At 35.7% G+C, this 9,603-nt stretch overlaps 1 long non-coding RNA gene across 1 annotated transcript; it reads left to right on the forward strand.

Moving 5' to 3' along the window:
* On the forward strand, positions 1-2,350 carry LOC110691319. Its single transcript, XR_002505283.1, has 4 exons — positions 1-323; positions 509-630; positions 1,550-1,615; positions 1,963-2,350. It is a non-coding gene; the product is annotated as an uncharacterized LOC110691319 (long non-coding RNA).
* The last annotated feature ends 7,253 nt before the right edge of the window (positions 2,351-9,603 follow it).

The following is a 9,603-nucleotide window of genomic DNA, read 5'->3' on the forward strand; positions in this document are numbered from 1 at the left end:
CTTAAATGGGCACCGCCAAATGCGCACCGGTTTTAAAAAATCAGTGCGAAAAAAATAGGCGAGATTGAGGGAAAGAGTTTTCGCACCGGTTCTAACCAAACCGGTGCGAAAAGTGAGTAAATCGCACCGGTTCAAAAGCTATTGTAAAATAAAAAAAAACCCGGTTATAATCTTCTTTCTTTCTCTTTCAATTCCTCGATCTTTCCTTCTCTCTCATTTGCCTCTCTTTCCTCTCTCTCCCCTCCATTGAAGCGTACTCGAAATTCTCCATTGAAGGGGCTTTAATTTTGAGCTTTCTCTCCTCCACTGAAGCAGTCTCAAAGGTTAGATGCTTCTTTTTCTTTAATCATTGACCTAATTTAATTAATTAATTGTCACTATATACTCAATTTAGGGTTCTTCGAAGTTGGATAATTGAACTATTGGTTATAGATAGTCGAAGAATTTAACATAATTTTTGGAGTCTAGTTTGATAATCGAGTCAATTTTGGTTGCTAATGTGTTGCAGGGTTTGGTTTGTGGAGCGTACTCAAAATTCTCCATTGGAGTGGCTTCGGACTTTCTGAGCTTTCTCTCCTCCATTGAAGCAGTCTCTAAGGTTAGATTTGCTTCCTCGGGATTCACAATGAGGTTAGTTTTATCAAGTTCTAACTCTGTTTCAACTTAACTAGGGGTTTTCAATTTTTTGGAATTATTTTGGATTTTTTGGTCGATTTGTTCAAGAATGTTCACTTTTTGTGTTCCATGAATTGGGTTTACAAGATTTGAGGAATACCTAGTTGAAAATTTGATGGTTCACACTGTTTTTTGATGCTCAATTGATGGATCAAAACCCTAAATCTTCAGTTAGGGTTCCATAAATCAGAAGTACTGTTGTTAATTTCGTGCATTTTGCTTTGATTTTCTTTGTTTCGGGATTGAGGTGAATCCATGCTGCAGTTGCAAATCTGTATTTCCTTTTAAGAACTTTTTTCAGGATTACTTGCTTCATGATACGAATGCTACAAATTATATTAGAGATGCTTATCAAAATGAACAAGAAACATAAACATAAGAGAAGTAATAATAAAATGATGTATTGCTTCCTTTTCACATAGATAGAGGGCTCGAAATAACAATGTTGGTTCAGATTTTGTATTTCTTGACTCTATCCCCCAAGGTTTATTAGCCTTGGCGGAGCTTGATTTGGCTGAAATAATTTTGTTAACCTTTTGTGGCTGCCTTTTCTTTATGTACTTCTTTTAGTAGTCTAGTGTTTCTTGGTTATATGTTTGTCGAGATGGAAAATTTGTTCCCATTATTTTATTAGCAAAATAATGGGAACAAATTTTCCATCGGTTCTCCCCTGTCCTCCCCTCTCCTGGGTGGTTCTTCTCTTTATATTTTTTTCTTAAGCCTGTTCTTTTACTGTTTTAGCTATTGTTACTATAGTTTTGTTAGAAAGGATGATTGATGAATGATGATGATGATAGGTTATATTATTAAGGACATGGAACGTGACAACTTATAATTTTTTTTACAATTTCGTTTCTATAACTCGGTTTGACAGGTAAAGCAGCAGACACTTATAATATGGGGCGAGGATGACAAGATTATCAGCTACAAGCTAGCATTGGTGAGCATGTCATGTATATCTTATAGTTACATACTTACAAGTGAGCTAGCTATTCCATGCTTTGTGTCTTTGATACTCAGAAAATATGTTGAGATGATTATTTATCCGTGAATTTTATAGAACGAGATTCAATTATATGTGTATCCATTTAGTTTCAGAATTCTTTGTGAGTGACTTATATAAACCAATTCTTTTGTATGTGCATCCAGTACCTGTATCTAAGGGAAGTAAATGGATTGCAAAAGTGTTGCATTACTTAATTTTCTTGTCCTTTGTTTGGTTTTGGGTGTAATCTTTCATAAACATGAAACCGAAGATGATTCTGACAAATGTTTGGAAATTGGTAGATAATTTGCAGAAACTGCACGGTTAGCTGCAAGATGCAAAATTACGTCAAATACCAGATTGTGGCCGTATCCCTCATGTAGAAAAACCCAGCTCAGTTGCTGACTTGATCATCAAATTTGCTTAACAGAATTGTGGTACATTGTCAAGAGTTTGATTATGTGGGCATGTTCTTGTGACATTGTCCTTTTCTGGAAAGTCCAGCTCTCATTCATGATCTAAGGAGGTCCCAATGGTTTGCCCTTTTCCAACCTTAACTTATACAGCAAAAAATAGTTCGATTACTACAAGAGGGGGGGGGGTGAATTGTAGACTATAAATGTTGAAGTGCAGGTTAATTGTAATATTACAACCTTTGTTAATGAAAATATGTAACTTTATATATATGTTAGTGTTTCTATATCAATTTTAATGAAAAAAACGCAAAAAAAAATTTTTTTATAAATTTTTGGGGCATTTTTGGCACCGGTTTAAAACATAACCGATGCAAAAAGTTTTTTATTTTTTTGGGTCTTTTTTGCACCGGTTCACAGCAAGAACCGGGGCGAAATCTAAGTTTTCGCACTAGTTTTGAACCGATGCCAAATCTTTTGGTTTTTGGCATCCCTCAAATAAGGACCGGTTCAAAACTGGTGCTAAATGGGGGTTTTGAACCGGTGCCCATTTGTATTTTCGCCTAGTGTTAGTAGCTCAAATCGTCACACCTCTAGTTTAACTTTCACCCCTTTCACCTCATTCATAATCCTTAGGTCGCTTCTCCCTATAAACCATCTTCTCTTTACCCTTTCCTTTTACCCAACTCTTTTTCCTAGGCATGATAGGAGTCTTAAACTCAATTCCTTGTGATCTCGGACCAAGACGATCTTTAGGGGGACACCCTTTTACCTCCAAGTCATCCCTTCACATCATATTTTTGTGATCCAACTCGTTCCCTCCTACTTCTAGGATTCAACCAAGCTTTGTACTCACTAGATAAGGGTGGAGGAGGTTGATCGCTCGTAAAAACAGTCCGTATTGGTCTTTCAATCCAGTATGCCTCAAATTTGTGAACATTACTTTCATACAATGATACTTCACGAGGACTATCATTATGACGTGGAACTACTTGTTCAAGTCCATATTGTTGCATCAATCGGGAAGGATAATAAAAAGTCAATTTTGAAAGGCTAGAAATGAGAAAATATGGATTTCATTCGTCCCAATCATCTTAGTAAGCCTCCACCACGGCACCACCCACCCAAGGGAAAATTCCCTCTTGGCAAAGAACACCTTCCAGTCATCATAAGACATGTTCGCAGAGTAGATTTTCTTCCTACGAACAAGATCATGGGACCATATTTTCCGATATCGTCCGGGGCTTCAAACAGTCCTAAACGTTCCATCAACAAAAAAAAAAAGGCAGATGGTTAGTGTCGCATTAAAAAATAATTCTTCAGGATCAAGAATTTTATTTTTTTACTTGCAATAGTACCGGAGAGCCCTTCATGATGGCTTTTGGATCAGATTTCGCTTCATCAAAACCACACAGTGTTTCTCCAAGACAAGTAGGCATAGGGTATCTTCCAGATTCAACATGCTTAAGCACAAAAACTAGACTAGCATGTCCTACTTTATCGTTTGCAAATAAAAGCTTGCTAAACATGCAAAAATTAAAAGCACTTCTACGATATACATGACATGATTCGAAAACAAGACGATTAAACATAAATTTTCAAGCTTTACCAAATCTACTTCACCACCGCATACAATTTTATTCAAGTCTGCGCCTGTCAGATTAAGGTGACGCTCAAAATTATGGTAGTAGTACTCACGCTGAGTAGGCATTGCAACAAGGAATCTAGCAGGGAAGCCAAAAATAGCACCAAATTCTTCCGGCACAGGACAAATTTCAACATAGTTGAACTTGAAACAATGTGTTTCAGGATTCCAATAATCCAAGGTCACTCTTAGAAAATCATGTTCAATTGCTACGTGCCTTAATGCTAAGACACCTCTGGTAAAGAATGTTTCTAGCTCTCTTTTTTCTACATTGGTCAAGGAATATGACCAATCAAGCATGGTGTTGTTAGAGTTTTGAGACATTGTTATTGAAATATGAAATTCTAGTTATTTTGTGTTTCATAATTATGCATATGACGAATTACTGGTCGAAATTTATAGCAAAAAAAAGTTTAGGAACGAAAAAAATTTATCCAGCTGCATGCGCAAAAATTCCGTGACACGGTAGGATCACCGTGCCATGGCAACAAGCACTGTGTCGCGGAAAAACCTACCGTGCCACGGCAGCAGTTACGTGTCAGACACAAAATCAACATCAAATTTTATCCTTGACCCCTCTTATTCCGGATTTTCTTTTGCTTTTTTTATCTTCCGTCTACCCTAAATCGATTTTTAGGAGTTTTATTCGAACTCTTCTTCTCTTTAGCGTTTTATTTTTAATAAAACTAGTATAGAACCCGTGCAATTGCACGGTTTTAACAGTTCAAATACTAAATTTTATAAAATTTAATCAATATTTAATTTAATGGGGGACTTTTCTGTGTGGCTGGCCACACCGTGTGACCACGGTTACTCGAGCAACTTAGTTAGGGGTTACTCGGTCAAGGGTTACTCGAGTTACTCCTGATCGAGTAACCCCTGAACAAAAATCCCTCAAGTAACCCCTGACCGAGTAACCCCTGATCAAACCTCTTAAGTAACCCCTGATCGAGTAACCCCTCAATTACCCCCTAACCGAACCTCTCAAGTAACCCCTGACCGAACCCCTCAAGTAACCCCTGACCAAACCCCTCAAGTAAACCCTAATCGAGTAACCCCTGACTGAACCCCTCAAATAACCCCTAACAGAGTAACTCGAGTAACCCCTGATCGAATAACTCGAGTAACCCTAACCACACAGTGTGGCCAGCCACATATAAAATTTGTTTGAATTTAATTCACAATATTGAAAACTTATACAGCAATATAAATCACAATAATGTACAACCATTTATCACAATAATTACTCATTATGATATTTTCAATTTAATGTTTTAAAAAAATAGACATATTAAAGATATGAATAATAAGTTTTATGGCCTTTATATATTTCGATTATATTATACCTTTAATCAAAATGATTTATATATGCCTATTTACATGTCTCATGTATTACCCTTTATGTGTATGTTTATTTAAATCAAGCTAATCAAACATACTCTCTTCTTTCCATAAGGTTGTCATAGTTTTGAAAAAAAATCTAATTTACAAACGTCCATATTGTACATTTTATCCTAAAATTATCAAAAGTTACACCAATATAAATAAAAAATTATCGTGATATATCTATTTAATGTAAACCATATATCTAATTATCTATCAATATTTTAAAATTTGACATCAACACTTTAATATCTTACATCAACAATTAAATATTGATATCAATTTTTTTAATATCAGATATCAAGATTTAATTTTAATATTTGGTATCAAAAGTTTAATATGGAGTATCTGATATTAAAACTTTAATATTATATATTAACAATTTAATGTATCTAATATAGTAGCTTAGCATCTTCATCATTATCATGAAAAAATCATATCAGTACTCTAGACACTTGAAGTTGCTTGGTGTCACACACAGTGATACCCACATTTTCCAATCTCTTATAAGGTCTCCCTATAAAGATCAAACCCACTATTCACCTTCAAAATCATATCTTAATAACCAAATCATTCTACTTACGTATGTCCTAGCTTGAACATGTAAAATCAAAACCCAATTTGAAAATCAGCCTGCAAACTCAGCCGCATGTTAGCCCCATTTTCTCAAATCCACAATCAGTGTTTTTCGACAATTCCTTTTTCAAGTTATAGATTTCAATAAATTAATCATCCAATTTAGGCTCAAGAATTATCTCAAGTTACGCCTTGTTGCAGCTCCTCGGTTTTTTTGTGGATTTTCTTGATTTTATATTAGGAAACAGAATGAAACCCAAATCCAATTCTTCGAAAATTATATATCAACGTAATAATATACAATGTGTTATCATCAAATTTATTGCGGAGGTAATAGTAGGAACTTTTTAAGCATAAAGTGACAAGTGTCAAGGTGTAGCTTGAGTGCCTTTTGTTCTAATGGTCCAAAATGTGTTCTAAATTTCTAATAATTGATAGATATATTCAATTTATAAAATATGGAGTAATTTTTCAATCATTATATAAGTGAAGAACTATATTTATTTCTTTCAATATTTTATGCTTGTAGCCTTTTTTTTTTTTGTTTTTTTTTTTGAAGGACAGTCACAATTTATTTAAGTATATATTTCTACTTGTAGCCATAATTGAAACGATATGTTCAATATATAAATACAGAATAATATTTTTCATTCATTGTATAAGTAAAGAGCTATATTTATTTATTTCCTTCAATATTTATGCTTGTATTATTTTTTATTTTATTTAGTCGCAATGTATTTTAGTATATATTTCTACTTGTAGTTGTAATTTGAACTAAGTCATAGAGAGTTGATTTCTTACAAATATGATTATTGATATTATATATGTGATTATATTATAATATGAAGTAATTTTTGAATAAAGTTAGAAAATTCCTTATGATTTTCATATCAAATATATACTTATTATTTATAATATCTTTCAAGTATATTTGCATATTTGTCACATATTTCACGTATAATTTTTTTTTGAATAAAATTGCACGTATAATTTAAGATAAAAAAATATTATGCAATTTGTCACATAAGATCTAAATTATTTGTAAGATATTTTAAAATCTTCTAATAATTGATCTTATAAGTAGGCTAGTTTATCTTTTAAAAAGTGAGTTAATCTCTTAATATCTAAGTGAACTTTTGAAATATTTTAATAATTGATCTAATTAGTTATAATAAGGAGGAATTGATTTTGTAAGTATATGAATATATTATGTTAGATTATTTTGTAAAGTTATTTTGTAAATATAATGAATATATTATACTATATTTTTTGCCTTGCAATAATATATTTTTTGCCTTGCAAGAATATATTTTTTTAGCTATATGAATATACATATTTATAGTATATTGCGATGTCACAATTTTACTTGATATATTTAGAGGTGGAAAAATGAGCGGGAAAGTTCTTAAGCATAGAGGGACATGTGTTAAGGTGTAGCTTGAGTGCCCTTTGTTTTAGTATAGTTATAGATTCTACCTTCATTTTTCTATCTTTTTATTTTATTTTATTCATTTTTATTTTTAGGGAAGTTGTAAAACTTGTTTCATTTTTTATTCTTTTTTATTTTTGGGGAAGTTGTAAAATTTGTCCCATTTTTTTTTATTCTTTTTAATTTTTGGGAAAGTTGTAAAACTTGTCCCATTTTTTTTATTCATTTTTTTTGGGGAAGTTGTAAAACTTGTCCCATTTTTTTTATTCATTTTTATTTTTGGGGAAGTTGTAAAACTTGTCCCATTTTTTATTCATTTTTAGGGAAGTTGTAAAACTTGTCCCCTTCTTTTATTCATTTTCATTTTTGGGGAAGTTGTAAAACTTGATTCAATTTTTATTCTTTTTTGGGGAAGTGTAAAACTCTTAACATCTTAACATCTTTTCCGTTTTTTCTTTTACGGAAGAAGGTCGGTACCCTCCACTTATGAAAAATTACGGAAATTTTTCGCATTGTAATCATACACAATCACACACAAATAGTCACATGCACACACTAACATATACATCAAATAAATAAATAAATAAATAAATAAATAAATAAAGTGTCAAATGCATAAAGTGTGAATAAAATGTGCAATAGTAATGTCAAGTGTTATCAACGAGTACATAATAAAATCCCTCGGTTAAAAATCTTCTGATCCAGATGAACTAGGAACAAACTCCAGGTCAGGCTCTCTCTGGCTTTGATAGGGAAAGGACGCACCGAAAAGCCCCTCCATCATTCGAGTACGTGGAGTGGTGTCCCTGCTCGACTCCACAGCTCATGTAGAAGTCACAGTCAAGGAAGGCCCTGACCAACTTGTAAACTGCATAGGCTGAGGTGGCTGCCCCCAAGACATAGGCATCGTCGAATACACCGGAACAGAATGTAAGCCCTTGTCCAGAGGAGAAGTCACGGGCCTAAATGTAGGCTGCAGAGGCTGAAAAGGCTGAGTAAGCTGTGGCTGAGAATGCCGACGAGTCTTTGGGGATCGCCGGCAACGGCTAGACTCACCCAAGCCTCCATGCCTTGAACGCGAGCGAGACCTCCACCGTTCCTAAAAGACATGAAATAGTCAAGTATAAACATACCTCATGGACGCTATCCGTACTACTTCGACGGCTCACACCACGCCGCAACTTGATGATGCAGTACTTCAGAGCGTCAATAACCCGAAGCATGCTCATTGCGTCTGGACGCTAAACCTGGAAGCAGAAACATAAATTCAGTAACAAACAAGATCAAATAAAGTTAAAACATTAGTCGAAGAACTTACCGGCTCCATGTCCTTAGGATAGGACTCCTGGGCCTGTCTATAGCCCTCCGGAGCGTTGAGGATATGCATCTTGACCATACCGATCTCAAGCCTCCCACTACGACGAGCAGTCACCTAAAACATGATCGAATAATCAGGTTATTCGATGGTTTAAAAAGTGACTACGATAAAAATGTATATCCCAAAGATCAAACCTGAGGAAGACGTGGTGGCGGAGCCAAGAAAGGAAGCAACTCCCGAGTATAGTCGGCGTCCATATAAACAAGCTCTCGCCAAAAGATCTAAAGATGACCTCCATTATGCACAAGCGCTTCCAGCGTACGCACATGTAACATTGACAGAGGTGGAAGCACCGGTACCACAAAACAATCAATAATGTGTTGTCGAGTCACTTGCTCACCCAAATACCAAATAGCGCGCGCAGTGTCGAAGAAGATAGCACGGCATGCCAAGATGTCCAAAGCCACTAGAAGGCCCTCAAGGTTAGCCTAGGGGCAGTATACAACCTCGATCGGAATCTGAAAAGAGAGAAAAACAAGGTGAATGCCAAGACGCAGAGTCATGATGGGGAAAGAAGACTAAACATTCGATCCTTACACCAATAGTGGAGGTATCCCGATGCAATAGCCCTCGAAAGCTCGCCACCGAATTACACGTGACTCGCCCTGTCGGCGCTAACTCGCGCCGATGGGAAAACCGCGAATTGCTCCCTGATGCCGACGAGGAGCCAATCCCGGGAAGTACTCATAGAACCACAGCAGCAACAAGAGTAATATATGAGTTCATGAGCCAAAGAAGTAAATTCAAAATACAAGAAAAGGGATTGTCACCTCTACAACCTTCTAGAGACCGTAGACTGTAACAGGGGTCCGGTCATCTACCTGCCGACAACCCTGCCGCAGCGACAAAAGCAAATCAGCATACCCCAAGCCGGCCAAATTAAAGGACCCAATCTCAGTAATCCTGGCCAAGGACGGCAAGTAGCGAAGAAGAGAACGAGAACTCTTCTCAGGAGAAAGAGTCCTAAAGATAAGAATTAAGACAAAAATCCGCACACGCAGCTCGGGCGTCGTCCCTGCCATGTCAAGACCTTGAGCTAGAGTAGATACTAACTCTGACTGCTGACTCCGACGACCACTCCAAGGTAGCGGCTGGGCCCTAATAACCCCTACATCACTC

The sequence above is a fragment of the Chenopodium quinoa genome, unplaced genomic scaffold (genome assembly GCF_001683475.1).
Source record: "Chenopodium quinoa cultivar QQ74 unplaced genomic scaffold, ASM168347v1, whole genome shotgun sequence".
Classification (NCBI taxonomy): domain Eukaryota; kingdom Viridiplantae; phylum Streptophyta; class Magnoliopsida; order Caryophyllales; family Amaranthaceae; genus Chenopodium; species Chenopodium quinoa.